Source organism: Rhinatrema bivittatum, chromosome 3, assembly GCF_901001135.1.
Source record: "Rhinatrema bivittatum chromosome 3, aRhiBiv1.1, whole genome shotgun sequence".
Lineage (NCBI taxonomy): Eukaryota > Metazoa > Chordata > Amphibia > Gymnophiona > Rhinatrematidae > Rhinatrema > Rhinatrema bivittatum.
The window spans coordinates 376,513,449-376,532,133 of NC_042617.1; positions in this window are offsets into that span (position 1 = coordinate 376,513,449).

Below are 18,685 nucleotides of genomic sequence, written 5' to 3' on the forward strand. Positions count from 1 at the left end.
CTGATGACACCACGTCTCAAAAAGCTTCCAAACTCTCACATAGGCCATAGAGGTGACTGGTCATCTCGCCTGTAGGAGGGTGGAAATGACTTGTTCTGAATAACCACTCAAGCGTAAACGTTGCCTCTCAAAAGCCAAGCCACGAGAGAGAAGTGATCCTCCCGATCCGAAAATATGGGCCCCTGACGGAGCAGATGCGTTAGATGAGCCAGCTGAACTGGACCCTCTAGAGCCAAGTGTACCAGATCCGCGAACCACTGATGACATGGCCACTCCGGCGCCACCAGAATCACTCTTCCCGGGTGCCGCTCTATGCTACGGAGAAGCCAACCTATGAGGGGCCAGGGCAGGAAGGCATACAGCAGAATCCTCGTGGGCCAAGGACACACGAGAGCGTCTATGCCCACTGAGCCCTGTTCTCAGCGACAGCTGAAAAAACTAACTGTTTTTGCGTTCGCCTGCGTTGCCATCAGATCCAGCTGAGAAGTTCCCCATCTGGTGCAAATGAGATTCCACGCCTTGAGAGATAGTTCCCATTCCCCTGGGTCTAGTTGCTGACGGCTGAGATAATCGGCTTGCACATTCTCTACTCCTGCGTGTTATGTTCCGCGGCCGTGGCGCCCCACGACTGCGGCCCCCTACCTCATCCGCGGTGCCCCTCGCCACAGGAGCCCCGGGGGAGGGCTCTGAACCAGGCCGCCGGTGCCGCTTTCTGCAGGGGGAGCCGTCCTGCTCCTCCTCGTGGCATTCAGCGCTATCTCTCTGGCGTCTCTCCTCCACGGGGGAAAATTCAAGATGGCCGCTGCCATCCTTAGGCGCGAGGCTGCGCCTCCTCCACTGATTTAAAGGGACCTGATCCCTTTAACCAGCCTCACCTGTTCCTCAGCAGCCTAAGCAGGGGAAGTATATAAGGAGACTTCCTCTGCTTATCCAGTGACTTGGCAACGTCCTCCAACTTGGTCTAGTCTGCTTGCTTCGGTGAGTTCTTTGAGCGTGGATTCTGCATTCTGTTTCGTCTTGGGGTTCCTGGTTCCTGACTTCGGATTGGCTTACGGTGATTCTCTGGTTCCTGACTTCGGATTGGCTTACGGTGATACTCTGGTTCCTGACTTCGGATTGGCAAGCGGTGATTCTCTGGTGCACAACTTCGGACTGGTGAGCGACGACCCTCTGGCACTCGACCTAGGACTCCTTCAAGACCACCGTCTCCAAGGGCCCACCTAAGTCCCAGCGGCCCAGGTCCCTACGAGCTCCTCCCGGGGGGACCGCGGGCTTCCAGGGTGAAGCTCCAGTCAGGCCTTGCACCGACACCTGACCTCTCAAAGGTCCACCTAAGTCCCAGTGGTCTATGTCCCTACGGGCTTCTCCTGGGGGGATCACAGGCTTCTAGGGGTGAAGACTCAGCTCCTCTTCTCGTCCCTTCATCTGTCTCCGCCACCGCCTCAGTCTCCAGTGCCAAGGGTCAGCTTGTCCTGTCTTCTGCTCTGCCTCGCCTCCCGACGAGAGAACCTACGGATCCACCGAAAGGTATACCATCCTCCCGTTGGCCAAGGGTTCACAAACCTGAGCGTTACAGATTGCCAAGTCCATGGACCCGGCAGAGGCTTCCGCCCGCCAGGCCATTCCGGGAATGGCCCAGCGCCTAGTGGACCAGCAGAAAACCCTAGACGCCCTGGTTGCCTCCGTGCAACCCTACACTGCCTTCTCGCCCGGGGCTCAAGGAGCCCGCGCTACTCAGCCACACGCTGCCCAGTCCTCCAGGGGTGACCTGGGGTATGAAACCCCAACTCAACACCCGACGCCCTCTCGATACGCTGGAGATGTGAAGCTGTGTCGAGGATTCCTCAGTCAGTGCCAGGTCCACTTCTCCTTGCTGACGGAGCAGTTTCCTGGCGACCTGGTCAAAACCAGTTATATTATGTCCTTGCTTGACGAAAAGCCTCTGATCTGGGCCTCTCATCTGTGGGAGAGAAGGGATCCCATCTTCGGGAACTTGAGTCAGTTTTTGTCTGCCTTCCGACAGATGCTCGATGAACCTATCCGCAAACCCACGGCGGTCTCAGAATTGCTCCAACTGCGACAGGGTACTCGGACAGTGGCAGAGTATGCAATGGAATTCTGCACCCTGGCCGCAGAGCTGAATTGGAGGGAAGATTGCCTGCACGGAATGTTCCTGGAAGGGCTAGCTTCGCAACTTCAGAATGAACTAGCCGCAAGGGAACTTCCGGACGATCTTGATGCCATGATAGAAATGGCTAACTGAGTGGATCGCCGAATGAGGTTTCACCTTCTGACAGTTAAGGTGGTGAGAAGACCCTCACCTCCACCCAAAGGCAAGTCTGAAGCCCTGCAGGCACCCGCCGAGGAACCCATGGAAGTGGGACGGGGAAAGTTGTCCTCTCGCGAACGCCATCGGCGAATAAAGATGGACCTCTGTTTCTACTGCGGCGCAGCGGGTCACCGGATATCCACATGCCCTGCGCGGTCGGGAAACTCCCGTCCCTAGGACCAGGAGGAGGTTTCTTCCTAGGCTCAACTTCATCTGCACCTCCACTAACGGTTCCAGTGGCGCTATTGTCACCCGCGGGTGAGTTTCACACATTAGCCCTGGTCGATTCTGGCGCCGGTGGCAATTTCATAATGCAGAAGTTGGTGGAGCATCTAAAAATTCCACTGGTCCGCATCTCTGCTCCTCTGGTCATCTCCTCTATCCAAGGGAGACCCCTCCCCAGTCGTGTGACCCACATGACAGAACCTACCCAGTTAAGGGTCGAGCTCCTTCATCGTGAAGAGATGTCGTTCCACATCCTGGAGCACTCGATGCACCTGGTTGTCTTGGGCCTCCCGTGGCTTTAGGAACACGACCCCCAGTTTGAGTGGAGGACTTTACAGCTGGCCCGTTGGGGCCCGAACTGCCATGGTAAATGCCTCCAACCAGTAATTCCAGTTTCCTACTCAGTGGCCTCTACCGCTCTTCCGGGCCTGCCGGCGCCCTATGCTTCATACGCGGATGTGTTCTCGAAGCAGAAGGTCGAGATTCTTCCGCCTCACCGATCTTTCGATTGCGCCATCAGTCTCCTTCCTGGCACTGAGCCTCCTCGTGGTCACACCTACGCCCTCTCACCTGCAGAAACGCAGGCCATGAATGAGTATATCAAAGAAAACCTGGAGAGGGGCTTCATTCGGAAGTCAAAGTCCCCCGCAGGAGCTGGTTTCTTCTTCGTCGGGAAGAAGGATGGGACGCTCCTGCATTGATTACTGGGGCTTGAATGCTATAACGATCAAGGACCGTTATCCCCTGCCTCTCATCTCTGAACTCTTCGACCGGCTACAAGGTGCAAGGATCTTTTCCAAATTGGATCTCCGAGGGGCTTACAACCTCATTCGAATTAAGGAAGGAGATGAACGGAAGACGGCCTTCAATACCCGTGACGGTCACTATGAATACTTAGTGATGCCGTTCGGGCTGTGTAATGCCCCAGCAGTATTTCAGAATACTATGAATGAGATTCTCCGCAACCTCCTGTACCAATGCGTGGTGGTCTACTTGGATGACATCTTGATTTTCTCCGATACCCTGGCCGCTCACCGGCGGCACGTCGTCCAAGTTTTACAACACCTCAGAGAACATAAGTTGTATGCAAAGCTTGAAAAGTGCCTGTTTGAGCAGGAGTCTCTTCCCTTCCTGGGATATATAGTCTCCAGTCAGGGATTCCGCATGGATCCACAGAAGCTAAGTGCCATTCGGGAATGGCCACAGCTGTCCGGGCTGAAGGCACTTCAAAGGTTCCTGGGCTTCGCAAACTATTACCGGTCTTTCATCCCTCACTATGCCTCCATTGTTGCCCCAATGACGGCCCTGACCCGGAAGGATGCGGATCCCAAAAAGTGGCCTCCAGCAGCAGAAGCCACCTTTCGTCGCCTCAAGGAGGCATTCATGCAGCAACCTTGCCTTCGGCACCCGGACCCGCAACGACCCTTCTTTAGAGGTGGACGCATCTTCAGAGGGAGTAGGGGTTGCCCTGAGCCAGGCCTCCGAGGGCCATAAGCTACATCCGTGTGCCTTCCTCTCCTGCCAGTTCTCGCCTGCCGAGTGGAACTATGCCATCGGCGACAAGGAGCTCTTGGCCATCAAGGTGGCCTTGGAAGAATGGCGCCCATGGCTGGAAGGGGCACAACACCAGTTTACGGTCTTCATGGACCATAAGAACTTAGAATACTTGCATCGGGCACAACAGCTCAACCCATGACAAGCCCAGTGGGCCCTATTCTTCACCTGTTTTAATTTCATTCTCCGGTACAGACCGGCTGGGAAGAACATCAAGGCTGATGCCCTATCTCGGGTATTTGATTCAACCGAAGGGTCTGAAGAACCACAGTACATTATTGAGCCATCCCGTATCCTCCTGTTGGCTACCACCATCGTTCTGCCGGGGAAAACTCTGGTTCCACCACGCTTATGGAAACAAGTGCTGGCATGGGCTCACGATTCCCGCTGTTCCGGCCACCCAGGGCAATCCCGCACCTTGCAGACCCTGCGCCGGTATTACTGGTGGACAAAGGTAAATAAGGATGTCTGGGCCTATGTGGAGTCCTGCCAGACCTGTGCCCGCCACAAGAGGATCCCCGGTTCCACCCCAGGCTTACGTCAACCGCTACCCGCGCCTTCTGAACTGTGGACCTATGTGGCAACTGACTTCGTGGTGGACCTGCCACCATCCAATGGCAACACGGTAATATGGGTGGTAGTTGACCGCTTTAGCAAGATGGCACACTTTGTGCCTTTGCCAGGATTGCCGTCTGCACCTCAGCTGGCCCAGCTGTTCGTCCAGCACATCTTCAGGCTTCATGGCCAACCTAAGGGCATCCTGTCTGATCGAGGGCCTCAGTTCACTGCCAAGTTCTGGAGGGCTCTCTGCCAGAAGTTCGACGTCACCCTAGATTACACGTCCGCCTACCATCCACAGACCAACGGTCTCGCAGAAAGAACCAACCAGACCTTGAAGCAATTCCTTCGTCTATATGTTAATGAGAAACAAGACAATTGGGCTAGCCTGCTACCCTGGGCCGAATTTGCGCTAAATTCTCATATCTCCACAGCTACGGGAGCCTCCCCGTTTCAGATAGTGTATGGGAAACAGCCAAGCCCGCCACTGCCGGTTCCCATCATGGTGGCATCTCTGACAGCTCAACTCTCTGCCGACGAGTTGCATCGTCTGTGGACCTCCATGCAACGCGCCCTGATCAGGGCCGGCCAAGCAGCTAAGAGATATGCGGACCAGCACAGGAGTCTGTACTCACCTCTCAAGCCGGGCCAAAAGGTTTGGCTGAGCACGCAGTTCATCCGCTTGAAGCTGCCATCATCGCGGCTGGCCCCGCGATTCATTGGTCCGTTTCCCATCATCCGGCAGGTGGGAGCTATCTCATATCAACTTAGTCTCCTTCCGTCTCTCAAGATTCACAACACATTTCACGTCTCCCTATTAAAGCCACTGGTATTATCATGGCCTTCCAGCAAGCCTCCGACCTCACAACCTGTCGCCTCTGAAGATGACCTCACTTATCAAGTCCGAGAGGTCCTAGATGTGAGGAAACACAGGAAGAAATGGGAGTATCTGATAGCATGGGAAGGCTTCGGCCCCGAGGAGAACTCCTGGGAACCACTGGCTAATATCCTGGACCGGAAGTTGCTAGAGCAGTTCCACAAGGACCATCCAGCTAAACCCAGACCTCCGAGAAGACGCCCTAAAGAGGGGGATACTGTTGTGTTCTGCGGCCGTGGCGCCCCACGACCGCGGCCCCCTACCTCGTCCGTGGTGCCCCTCGCCGCGGGAGCCCCGGGGGAGGGCTCTGAACCAGGCCGCCTGTGCCGCTTGCTGCAGGGGAGCCGTCCTGCTCCCTCCTCGCGGCGTTCAGCGCTGTCTCTCCGGCGTCTCTCCTCCGCGGGGGAAAATTCAAGATGGCCACCGCCATCCTTAGGCGCGAGGCCGCGCCTCCTCCACTGATTTAAAGGGACCTGATCCCTTTAACTAGCCTCACCTGTTCCTCAGCAGCCTAAGCAGGGGAAGTATATAAGGAGACTTCCTCTACTTATCCAGTGACTTGGCAACGTCCTCCAATGTGGTCTAGTCTGCTTGCTTCAGTGAGTTCTTTGAGCGTGGATTCTGCGTCCTGTTTTGTCTTTGTGTCCCTGGTTCCTGACTTCGGATTGGCTTACGCTGATTCTCTGGTGCACGACTTCGGACTGGTGAGCGACGACCCTCTGGCACTCAACCTAGGACACCTTCAAGACCACCGTCTCCAAGGGCCCACCTAAGTCCCAGCGACCCGGGTCCCTACAGGCTCCTCCCGGGGGGACCGCGGGCTTCCAGGGTGAATCTCCAGTCAGCCCTTGCACTGATGCCTGACCTCTCAAAGGTCCACCTAAGTCCCAGCGGTCTGGGTCCCTATGGGCTCCTCCTGGGGGGGGGGATCACAGGCTTCCAGGGGTGAAGACTCAGCTCCTCTTCTCATCCCTTCATCTGTCTCCGCCACCGCCTCAGTCTCCAGTGCCATGGGTCAGCTTGTCCCATCTTCTGCTCTGCCTTGCCTCCCGACGAGAACACCTACGGATCCTCCGAAAGGTATACCATCCTCCCGTCGGCCAAGGGTTCACAAACCTGAGCGTTACACCGTGACATGGGATGTGGCAATGCCCTTGAGATGGCGCTCCACCCAGGTGAACAGAAGACGTGTCTCCAGTGCTACGGCGGGACTTCGAGCCCCACCTTGCCGGTTGATGTATGCCACCGTTGTCACATTGTCCGAGAAGACTCGCACCATTCTGCCCAGGGAAGAAACGCCCACAGGGCCAGTTTATGGACCAGGATCTTTCCATCACTGACCAGAGCCCTTGGGCGAACCTGTCTGCACACACCTCCCCCCAACTTGAGAGGCTGGCATCGGTGGAGATTATCAGCCAATTCAGGGTGTCCAAATCCACCCCCCATTCCAGATTGTCCAGTGACAGCCACCATGACAGACTGGCTCTGGATTCCGAAAGTAGAGGCATTGGTAGATGGAATTGCTCCGACACCGGGCTCCAGCGAGACAAAAGTGCACGCTGTAAAAGTCTTAAGTGAGCGAACGCCCAAGGAACCAAGTCCAAAGTTGAAGCCATGGAGCCCAGGACCTGAAGATGATGCCACACTGTGGGATTTTTCCTTCGAAGAAATGACTGTATTTGTTCCTGCAACTTCACTATTCGGTCCGCCGCTAGAAACCCTTTGCCCAGCAAGGTATCGAAGTGTGCTCAGAGATAAATCAACTTCTTAGTGGGTTCCAAGTGACTCTTCTGCACATTGATTACCCAACCTAGGGATCGCAATGTGAACATGATCACTTCTAAGACCCAGCGGTCTAATGTCATTTTTGCCCATTCCGTGTAAAAGTTGGATAATCTGCCTCCGACAACTTCGACAACAGAATGGGTGCTCGTGGCTTCATTGGGGGTTTTTATTACCTCCTGCACCAAGATGTCCCGAATCTCTTCTGAGCCGGCGACCCCCTCGAAAGGACTGCTGGCGCCCCGAAGCAGGTTTAGAAGCAGGAGGTGCGGAGTATCTACCCGCTCTGAAGTGGCGAAAGTCCTGAAACCTAGCTCGAGGAGGGAAGACTTTCTTAGAAGATCTTTTATCTTCTGGCAACCGATTGCCCTTGGATTCAGCAAGCAGTTTTACTAGCTGATCCAGATCCTCCCCAAACAGGAGCTTGCCCTTAAAGGGTAGATTACAAAGCTGGGACTTGGAGGACAAATCCGCCGCCCAATTTCGCAGCCAGAGGAGATGCCGTGCTGACACCAAGGACATCATGCCTCTCGCCGAGGTCCTCACCAGATCATACAAAGCATCTGCAACATAAGCGATGCCTGCTTTTAGGCGAGCGGACTGCAGAGCCCCACTGTCGCCTGTACCGGCCCCGGCAGCCAACTCCTGGACCCAACACAGACAGGCCCTCTGTATGAGGCTAGTGCAAGCCGCCGCCCGAAGGCTTAGCGCGGCAACGTCGAATGCTCGCTTCAACTGGATCTCCAGCTTGCGGTCCTGCATTTCCTTAAGGGCAGCCACCCCCGCAACTGGGATAGTGGTCTTTTCGTGACTGCCGAGACCGCGGGTTCCACCTTTGGAATCTTCAGTAAATCCAAAACATCAGATGATAATGGGTACAGTTTCACCATAGCTCTGCCCACCTTCAAGCCGGAATCCGGAGTCTCCCACTTCCGGGTCATTAGTTTGTGAACCTTCTTAGGCAGAGGAAAAGATGTTGTGGGACGCCTAATGTCGTCGAGGACTAGATTGATGCCCTTGTTGTCAGACTCTTCTTGAGAAACCTTAAGTCCCAGAACTTCAAGGACCTGGGGAATAAGGGGTCTTAACTCATCCCGCTTAAACAAACGCACCATGCTGGGGTCATCCCCCTCCGCAGGAGGGTCATCGGGCTCATCCAGATCATCAGTATCCACATCAGCTGGATCCAGCTGCGGATCCAGATCTGCTACCCCTACTACCCCAGAAGCCGGTGTTGCCCCAGACCCCGGGATCTGATCTTGCGTACCCTGGAGAGAATCCCCTGTGGGGTGAGCCTGATCAGAGAGGCGCTGACGACGGTCCGTACCCCGACCTCTTTTCTCAGGCAGGTCCGAACCTGCATCCAGGAGACTGGGCCGCTTTACCGCCGAGCGTTTCCTTGCCAGGAAAGCCTGGTGCATAAGGAGGACAAATTCTGGGGAAAACCCCTCCGGGTCCCCCCTCCACCACTGAAGAGTCAGCTGGGGTGATATCATCAGTTCCCCCGGTGAGACTCTCCTTCACTGGGGCTAGAACAGGCGGAGAATCCTCTTCCCGCGAAGCCGAAGATGAAACAGACATTCCCTCCCTGAAGGAGGAGGCAAGAAGCCCTGACGAGCCCTCTAACCCCAGGGAACACGCTGCGCATAAGGAGGCCGCATCTAATGCCTGGCCGCATGACCCACATGTGCGGCAGGCCTGCGATTCTGTTTTCGGTCCCATCCGCAGCAGCGCGCCGATAGTCTGAAGTGAATAGAAAAGGGCGCGAATAAAAAAAGAAACGCTCGGAGCCATGACGTGGAGAAAATTTCAGTCAGGCAGGACCAGAAAAACAAACTTTTCATGCTGCGAGCTAAGAGACTACCGGCTGAAGAGAAAAAAATGCACGCAGCCGTGCCGCGGGAAAGGAGCCTGTCTATAGTGAAATCGCCCCAGCAGGGAAACGGCGAGTTAACGAGGCACATGGAGAAAAACTCACCCTTGCCCTCAGAAAATGACCAGGAGCTCCGGGAGTGAGGGGAACACTGCTGACAGCTTTCCTGGCCAGCCTGAAAAGACCCGGCCCCTCCTGCACCTCTCCTTACCTCAGCACTGAAGACTGTCAGTCAGCCGCAGTGAAAACAGCTTTTTTTTTTTTTTTTAAATTAAACTTTACCAAGACACAGAGAAAAGCTGTTGCAGGAGACGAGGGAGCAGCTGTAGCAGAGAAGGTGGTGAGTAGCCAGGAGCCCCTGGTCGTCAGACACCGAACTGTGGATATTCCTGACAGGAATATCCAATTCCCCGGACACCCGGCTTCAACTGAGGGATGGCCCACGAAGGCCCCTAACACCTCAGGAAGCGACCGTAAACCAAAAAATTAAATTCAAACTAACTAAATAAAAAATATAACTAAAGACTACAGGTGTGCATCTGAACCACCGGCTGGAGTCAGAGAAATACTGAGTGACTGCAGGTGGCACTCTCGTTATGTAGCAGTGCCCAAAGTTCTAATTGTTCTCTGACTCAACCTGCTGGTAGGGATACACAACCCACTTTTCTGGACTGATCTGGGTATGTTCAGGAACAATCAGATTTGTCTAACATGACCTTCCACTGGTGAATCCATGCTGCTTCAGGTCCAGCAATCATCCTGATAGTTCTTTCCTTTCCTTCAGCAGAATCTCTGTTAATTTTCCCACCACTAAGGTGAGACTAACCAGCCTGGAGTTTCCAGCCTCCTCTCTGCTCCCACTCTTGTGAAGTGGGACCACCACCGCTCTTCTCCAATCATTTGACACCACTCCCGTTTCCAGGGATCTATCGAACAGGTCATGCAGCGGACCCACCAGCCCATCTCTGAGTTCCTTCAGTATCCTGGGATGAACCTTATCAGGCCCCATGGCTTTGTCCACTTTCAGTTTTCCTAGCTCTTCTCTCTCTCTCTCTCTGCTGTTCTGTGCATAAATTTTTCTTTGTTATATTTTTACCAAAACCCTTTTGTATAACAGTACTGTTTTATACAGTAAACTTTTCTACTGATCTCCTATGTCTGTGTTATATGTTTCCACATGACTTACCGTATTTTTCTTTCCATAAGACGCACTTTTTTTCCCCCAAAAGTGGGGGGAAAATGTCTGCGTCCTATGGAGCGAATATAAAAAAAAAAACAACTAAAAATCTAACTAAAAACCCCCCACCCTCCTGACCCCCCCCCCCCCAAGACCTGCCAATTTAATTTACTATAACCCCCCACCCTCCTGACCTCCCCCCCCCCAAGACCTGCCAAAAGTCCCTGGTGGTCCAGCGGGGGTCCAGGAGCAGTCCGGGAGCGATCTCCTGCACTTAGGCCATCAGCTGCCAGTAACCAAAATGGCGCCGACGGCCCTTTGCCCTTAATATGTAACAGGGGCCAACCAATGGCACCGGTAGCCCCTGTGACATAGTAAGGGCAAAGTGCTGTTGGCGCCATTTTGATTACTGGCTGCCGATGGCCCAAGTGCAGGAGATTGCTCCTGGACCCCGCTGAACCACCAGGGACTTTTGGCAGGTCTTGGGGGGGGAGCAGGAGGCGGGGTTTGTAGTTAATTAATTTGGCAGGTCTTGGGGGGGTCAGGAGGGTGGGGGGTTGTTAATTAATTTAAAGGGTTGGGATGGGGTTGTTTTTTTTGGGGGGGGGGAGGGGGGTTCCCACAGAAAGAGAAAGATAAAAAGTTTTCTGATCTGGGAAGTGGACCAAAATGGCACTCCCCAGACCCGAAAACAAAATGGGGACAAAAAAAAATGTTATGCACTCCCCTAATTTGCTCCATAAGACGCACAGACGCCCGGGGACAGAGCCGGTTTAACACACAATTTTTTTTTTTTAATTTTCCCCCTCTGAATCTTAGGTGCGTCTTATGGTCAGGTGCGTCTTATGGAGCGAAAAATACGGTACTATCAGTGTACCAGGAATCTGGCCATTACAACTAAAAACAAGATTGTTCATCCTTGAAGCCAAAGTTCTAGTAATCATGGAAAAGGATCTATGTTGCATCCGTCGGTTTCAGACTGCTTCGACCTCTGTGCCTCACCTTTCTTCCTTCTCTCTCCTCAAGCCTTGGGAAGATGGCTGCTGCCGCGTCTTCATGCCACTCTCTCCAGCGTCCCCGGATTGGCAATGGCGATGGTGTTCGCCATGATTTTCCTGAGGGCCTCCTAGGGTGCATATGCGCGCACGCCACCCACATCTTTATCCACTTCATGGCGGGAACCTCGAGGGCATCCCCTCCGAGTGACGTCATCACATCCTGGTATTTAGCCTGCCCCTCATTTGCTAACAAACTGACTTAGCAAGGATTGGACTGCCTCTGGTCTAAGCTGCTCTGCCGCTTCCTAGCTGCCGCAGGAAGCTCTGTCTGCCCTTTGGGGTAATTCTTCTAACCTGGGTAACCTGCTCCTCGGGGGCCCTTCTGCTCTATTTCAGGTACCTATCCTGGGATACCGGGTACTCTCTCCTCGAGGGCCTGCTCTCCCTATTCTGGCGCCTGCCACTGAACCACTTCTGCCTGCCTGGACCATAAACTATACAGCTTCTGCTTCAGTGAGTACTAACCCTCTCAGTATGTCTCATCTTCAGCGCTACTTGCCTACATCCGGGACCTGTCCCTGCTATGCCACACTGCCTATCACCTACTCGAGTGTCAGACTGGTTTCCTCTGCTTAGGACCCCCTGGACTACTTCACTGGGTTACCTCCACTGCTGCCCGCTCCCTGGGCACTACCATCGAGCTGTACAATAAATACAAACTTCTCTGTGTCTGAGTCTAGCCTAGTACTGCGGTTCCTCACGGGGCTCCTCCCCGTGGGAGTGACCATCACCGCAGTGCCCAAGAATCCACTCCAACACCTCATAACCATAACAATCTAAAGGGGACTCAGCTCCAAAGCAAGTGTATGAGTGTGCGAAGTGAGTGTTAAAGTGATTATCTTTTCACATTCTCATTACATTTCATTTCTTGCATAATTCACATCTCATGGTCTCATCCTAATGAATATTAAGATAAATAAAAAGTTACTTGGATTTACTCTATCAGTTAGCTGACATAATACAACAAGTCATCAAGACCATGCACCAGGGAACTCAATTTTCACTACCTGACAGAAGATTTGTCAGGGACATGGAGATAGTTTTCTTGTATTGATTTATTTAAAGATAGTACAGCAGGAAGAAGGTTCGTTAGAGGATGACAGACAGCAGAATAAGAAAAAGGTAATAACCACAATGAGCAAAGTAACAGAGTATCTGCCAGTCAGCTCGATCCAGTAAAGTGTGCTCCGTCGGAGCGCACTGTCACCCTGCTCTGGACGCGTGTTTTCCCTTACCCCTTATTCAGTAAGGGGAGGAAAACACGCGGCCCGCCCGCGGCACCTAATAGCGCCCTCAACATGCAAATGCATGTTGATGGCCCTATTAGGTATTCCCTAGCGATCCAGTAAGTAAAATGTGCAGCCAAGCTGCACATTTTACTCTAAGAAATTAGCGCCGCCCAAAGGTCGGCGCTAATTTCTTCCGGCGCCAGGGAAGTGCACAGAAAAGCAGTAAAAACTGCTTTTCTGTGCACCCTCCGACTTAATATCATAGCGATATTAAGTCGGAGGTCCCCAAAAGTAAAAAAAAGTAAAAAAAAAAATAAAAAAAATTTTTGAATTCGGCCCGCGGCTGTCGGGCCGAAAACCGGACGCTCAATTTTGCCGGCGTCCGGTTTCCGAGCCCGTGGCTGTCAGCGGGCTCGAGAACCGACGCCGGCAAAATTGAGCGTCGGCTGTCAAACCCGCTGACAGCCGCCGCTCCTGACAAAAAGGAGGCGCTAGGGACGCGCTAGTGTCCCTAGCGCCTCCTTTTCCCCGTTTGCACCGCGTCGCCTCATTTAAATACTGGATAGCGCGCACCGGCGAGGGGCCGGTGCGCGCGCCGGGAGAGCGGGCGTTCGTCCGCTCTCCCGCGGACTTTACTGGATCGAGCTGAGTGTTAGCAAACAGTCAGCTCGATCCAGTAAAGTCCGTGGGAGAGCGGACTAACGCCCGCTCTCCCGGCGCGCGCACCGGCGAGGGGCCGGTGCGCGCGATCCAGTATTTAAATTAGGCGACGCGGTGCAAACGAGGAAAAAGAGGCGCTAGGGACACTAGCGCGTCCCTAGCGCCTCCTTTTGGCCTGGAGCGGCGGCTGTCAGCGGGTTTGACAGCCGACGCTCAATTTTGCCGGCGTCGGTTCTCGAGCCCGCTGACAGCCACGGGCTCGGAAACCGGACGCCGGCAAAATTGAGCGTCCGGTTTTCGGCCCGACAGCCGCGGGCCGAATTCAAAATTTTTTTATTTTTTTTTTACTTTTTTTTTACTTTTGGGGACCTCCAACTTAATATCGCTATGATATTAAGTCGGAGGGTGCACAGAAAAGCAGTTTTTACTGCTTTTCTGTGCACTTCCCTGGCGCCGGAAGAAATTAGCGCCGACCTTTGGGCGGCGCTAATTTCTTAGAGTAAAATGTGCGGCTTGGCTGCACATTTTACTTACTGGATCGCTCAGGAATACCTAATAGGGCCATCAACATGCATTTGCATGTTGAGGGCGCTATTAGGTGCCGCGGGTGGGCCGCGTGTTTTCCTCCCCTTACTGAATAAGGGGTAAGGGAAAACACGCGTCCAGAGCAGGGTGACAGTGCGCTCCGACGGAGCACACTTTACTGGATCGACCTGAGTGCCAGCAAGCATTGAATCCTAGCTCCCAAAGCTTCTCAACATGAAAGAAGAGTAGCAGTTTTCTCTGAAAACTAGCCTCAAACCCTAGCCACACTTGCTAACTACCGTAACCATGAGATACATGATAAATGTGCACGTAAATAGTGATATTGAACCAGGAGTAACATTTTCATGAAATTCAAAACATTTAACACAACTGTAGAGTTTCAGACAGCTCAAAAAGAGAGAAGTAAAATAACAACGAAAAGTACAGAGCAAGATGTAGAACAGAGAAATAGATAAAAAGTGGGGAATAGGAGATCACGTGATGTGCTGAGCCGGCAAGACGTGAAAGTCACTGGCTCCCAGGCCTGCCTCGCCTATCGTGGCCCATCTGATCGCACACATTGCTCTTGACTCTAACAGGGCCATCTACTGCTATCTATTGTATGTCCACCATTCGTACCTGGTGTCGGACTTCGCCGGGCATGACTACGAAAAGCGGACGGAGAGAGAAGGAAAAACCGCGGGCCCCCGACGCCAAGATGGCGACCGCTGGCGAGGGGGAATCTGCTGCTGACCCTCCTGCACTCACGGTCTCGGAGATTAAAGCGGCGATCAAGGAAGCCCTTGATGAAAAGTGGTCCCTACTGCATTCGGAGCTTGGGGAGGTTCGAGACTCCATAGCGGCATTGCACCCCCGGCTAGATCAGATGGAATCCCGCGTGTCCGAGCTGGAGGATGGGGCGGGGGCGGCCTCTACCAGCCTGGCGTCGCACACGAAAACCATAGCGGCCCTCACGCAGAAAATAGAAGATTTGGAGAACCGGACCCGCAGGGACAACCTGCGGTTTATGGGGTTCCCCGAAGAAATCGCAGAGAGATCGCTATGCTCGCTACTGGAGGACTGGCTGCCGACGGCCCTGGATCTGCCGCACTTGCGTGGGAAGTTGGTCGTCGAGAGAGCCCATCGTTTGGGGTCCAGGTCAAGTAACTCGGGGCGGGCCCGCCTAGTCATAGCTAAGATCCTTAACTCCGCTCATAAGGCGGAAGTCTGGCGGGCCTCCCGTAATAAACCTCAGCTGACTTACCAGGATCACTCCATTCGCCTGTTTCAAGACTTTTCGGTGGCCGTCTCAGAGGCCCGCCGGCGATTTTCCCCGCTATGCACGACCCTACATAACCGCGACATTAAATTCTCTCTCCTTTACCCAGCTCGTCTCCGCCTGTGGCATGCTGATAAACCCCATATGTTTGATACCCCGGCCGCGGCACAAGACTTCCTGGAGGCGAATGGTCTATTAGCTGCTGGGTGAGAATCAGTTTTTTTTCTTTTCTCAACTTTTCTCAGTCCGTGCGCAGTTAGCGCTTCTCGGATGATTTTTTTGTGGTTTACCTTCGTTCTCCTAAGACATGGGGACCTATTGAACACCCACCTGCCATTTTCTTTTTTTCTCGTTTTTTTTGCTCTTCGTTCCGGAGTCTTGGCAACCTTTTTGAGATTTGGACCCTCCTTTCCCACTCGGGCAGTGTTGTGCGCCCCGAGAGACGAGGACTGCAAGCCTGAACACATTATTTAGCGGCAGAGAGTTTTTTTTTGGTTTTTTTTGTTTTGTCCTTATGGTGCCTGCTACGGAAGGCTGTCCGTGCCTGGACATCGGGCGCTATTTTCGGCCATTTTGTTTACCCCCTAGGTGCTTACCGGGGCCCTGTGTTCTTTTTTTCTTTTCTCTCTCAGGGTTATGCCCACTTGGAGACTCAATCCGGCAGGGTTTTTTTTTCCTTTTTTAGATACTGTTCTCTTATACGATTTATCATACCCTGAAGGCTCTGGTTTCTGGAGGGAGCCCACATTTGCATCCGGGACCTTTTTTTTTGTATATATTCATTTTTGGTTTGTAAGCGGGTGGGAGATGGGGTTACATTTCCCTTTAGCCTTGTGTTGTTATGGCATGTTTTTTATTACCTGCTCCGGTGGGGACCCATTGTAATGGCCCTATTGCATGTTCTTGTGTGGGGCATTCGACTTAATTGTTGACCATGAGGCAGGCCTGGTCACGTCGATGCGGATCTCTACGCTCTCCAAGTGGAGGGTATGGTTTGGAGAAATTGGGGGGATGGGGGGGGGGCCTTATGGGGGTTGGAGGGGGAGGGAATGGGGGGGAAGACGGGAGGAGGGGATGAGGGGTGGGGGTTGTTTGCATCATCGCTACTGTCCCGTACATTTCTGGCTGTCAGTGATTTCACTCCACTCGTGTGGGCAGTTGCTGGGATCCTATTGGGTAAGCGGTGGAAGTGGAGGGGAGGGGGGGAGGGGGGGAGGACATTACCCTATTTGGACAGACATAGACGGATGACTGTGTGTGGACTTGGCATTGCGCCTGCTGCTGGAGGTTATGCGGGGGGGGTCTTAGCTGGGAGGACCCCTGTCGCTTACTTTGGCCGACACCACTTTCCCCACTATGACGTTTCTTTTGCCCATGAGTAATTCTACTAGGATTGTCTCTTGGAATGTCTGCGGCCTGCACTCCCCCATCAAACGTACTAAAGTGCTCTCTTTACTAAACAAGCACTCTGCGAAGGTGGCGTTCCTACAGGAGACCCACCTCACCGATGTTGAACACGAGAAGTTGCGCCGCCTTTGGGTGGGAGAGGTCCGCTATGCTTCGGCCTCCACTAAGTCGGCTGGGGTGGCTATTTTATTCCATAAATGCCTTCCTGTTACTATCCGTGCGGAAATTAAAGATCCCCAGGGGCGCTTTCTTATTGTGGTCACGGAGCTCTTTAATCACACAGTGGTGCTTTGTAATATATATGCGCCCAATATCTACGACCCCCGTTTCTATCGTGGGTTGTATTCTCATCTGATCCCATATTTGTCTGACACTCTAATCATAGGGGGCGATTTTAACACTGTTAGGGACGCACAACTCGATGCCTCTCGTAGTCGCGATTGGGACGCAGGGGTGGGCCGCGGCCCAGCCATGTTGGAATCTCAGCTCCACCTTTTGGATGTTTGGAGGACCCTACATCCTACTGAACGAGACTTCACGCATCTGTCTAGAGCACACGCCTCCTTCTCTCGGATCGATTACTTCCTCCTTAGCGTTCACGCTTTCTCTCGTGTCTTGGAGGCAGGGATTGAGAGCGTTGTTATTTCAGACCATGCCCCGGTATGGGTGGACATGGGGCTCATGCCTCCCTCTGCTTTACCAAAACAGTGGCGCTACCCTTACTATTTGGGGCAAGATGAGAAATTCACCGAATTCCTTAGGGTCAAATGGAACGATTTTGCACTTCATAATCAAGCCCATGAGTCTAATCCCGTCCTCTTCTGGAATACTGCTAAGGCAGTGTTGAGAGGCGAAATCATCTCTTATGTCTCTCAACGCCGGAGGACTCTCGACAGGCGGATTCTGGCCTTGAGCATCCAGGTTCATCAGGCCCGGGCCTCTCTGATCCGGTCTAATACGGCGGACGCCCGTGCCCTTTACCTATCCCGACAGCATGCTCTCAATTCCTTACTTCACCAACGGGCCAAAAAAAGTTTCCTTTATTATAAGTTTCAGCTCTATCAACATAGTAACAAAGCTGGGAAACTGCTGTCCAATCTTATTAAATCCTCTAGGGCAAGCAGGTTTATTCCGGCACTACGTATTTCCCCGACCGAGGTAGCTAGGGACACTCAGGCCATCCTTACCCGTTTTCGGGCGTTTTACTCTTCTCTCTATGCTTCCGAGGGTTGGGATGGGCAGCGCTGTCAGGAGTTCTGTGATAACCTTCCGCTCCCGAGTTTGACTTGGGAACAGCGGGATCAATTAAACGCCCCTATCTCCGAACAGGAAGTTCAAATTGCTATTCATTGTTCTAAAAATTTTAAGGCCCCGGGGCCCGATGGGTTTACTGCGGAATTTTATAAATTGCTCAAGGATTCTGTCTCCAAACCTTTGGCATCGACATTTACTGAGTTAATTGCCCGGGGCTCCTTCCCAGATCACGAGAATGCGGCCCATATTGTTTTGATTCCCAAACCTGGGAAAGACCCCCTCTTGCCGGAATCTTATCGCCCTATATCATTGCTCAATTATGACCACAAGCTTTTAGCTAAAATTCTGGCGGATAGATTGGCGGTTTGTCTCCCATCTTTGATTGGCGAACATCAGGTGGGCTTTGTCCGTCGGCGCTACGCGAGTTCTAATATTCGGAAAATTCTGTCGGCCATGACGATGAGTCGGTGGATGTCCCACCCTTATCTGGCCATTAGCTTCGACGCAGAGAAAGCGTTCGATAGGGTGGAATGGGATTACCTCTTTTTTGTCCTGCGGCGTATGGGATTTCAGGGCCTTTTCCTACAGGCTATCCACTTGCTTTACAATGGGCCCAAGGCTCGCATAATGGCTAATGGCTCTCAGTCTGATATCTTTCCTGTGGCGCGCGGTACTAGACAGGGCTGCCCCTTGTCTCCTCTGCTCTTCTTGTTACAGTTGGAACCTCTTCTGCACGCAATCAATGAAACACCGGAGATACGGGGGATTCGGATGGACTCTCTCATCTTTAAATACGTGGCATTCGCTGACGATCTCTTAGTTTTTATCACTAAACCCCAATCCTCCTTGCCGCCCCTTTTGCGCGTACTTGAGATTTTTGGGTCCTTCTCTGGCTTCC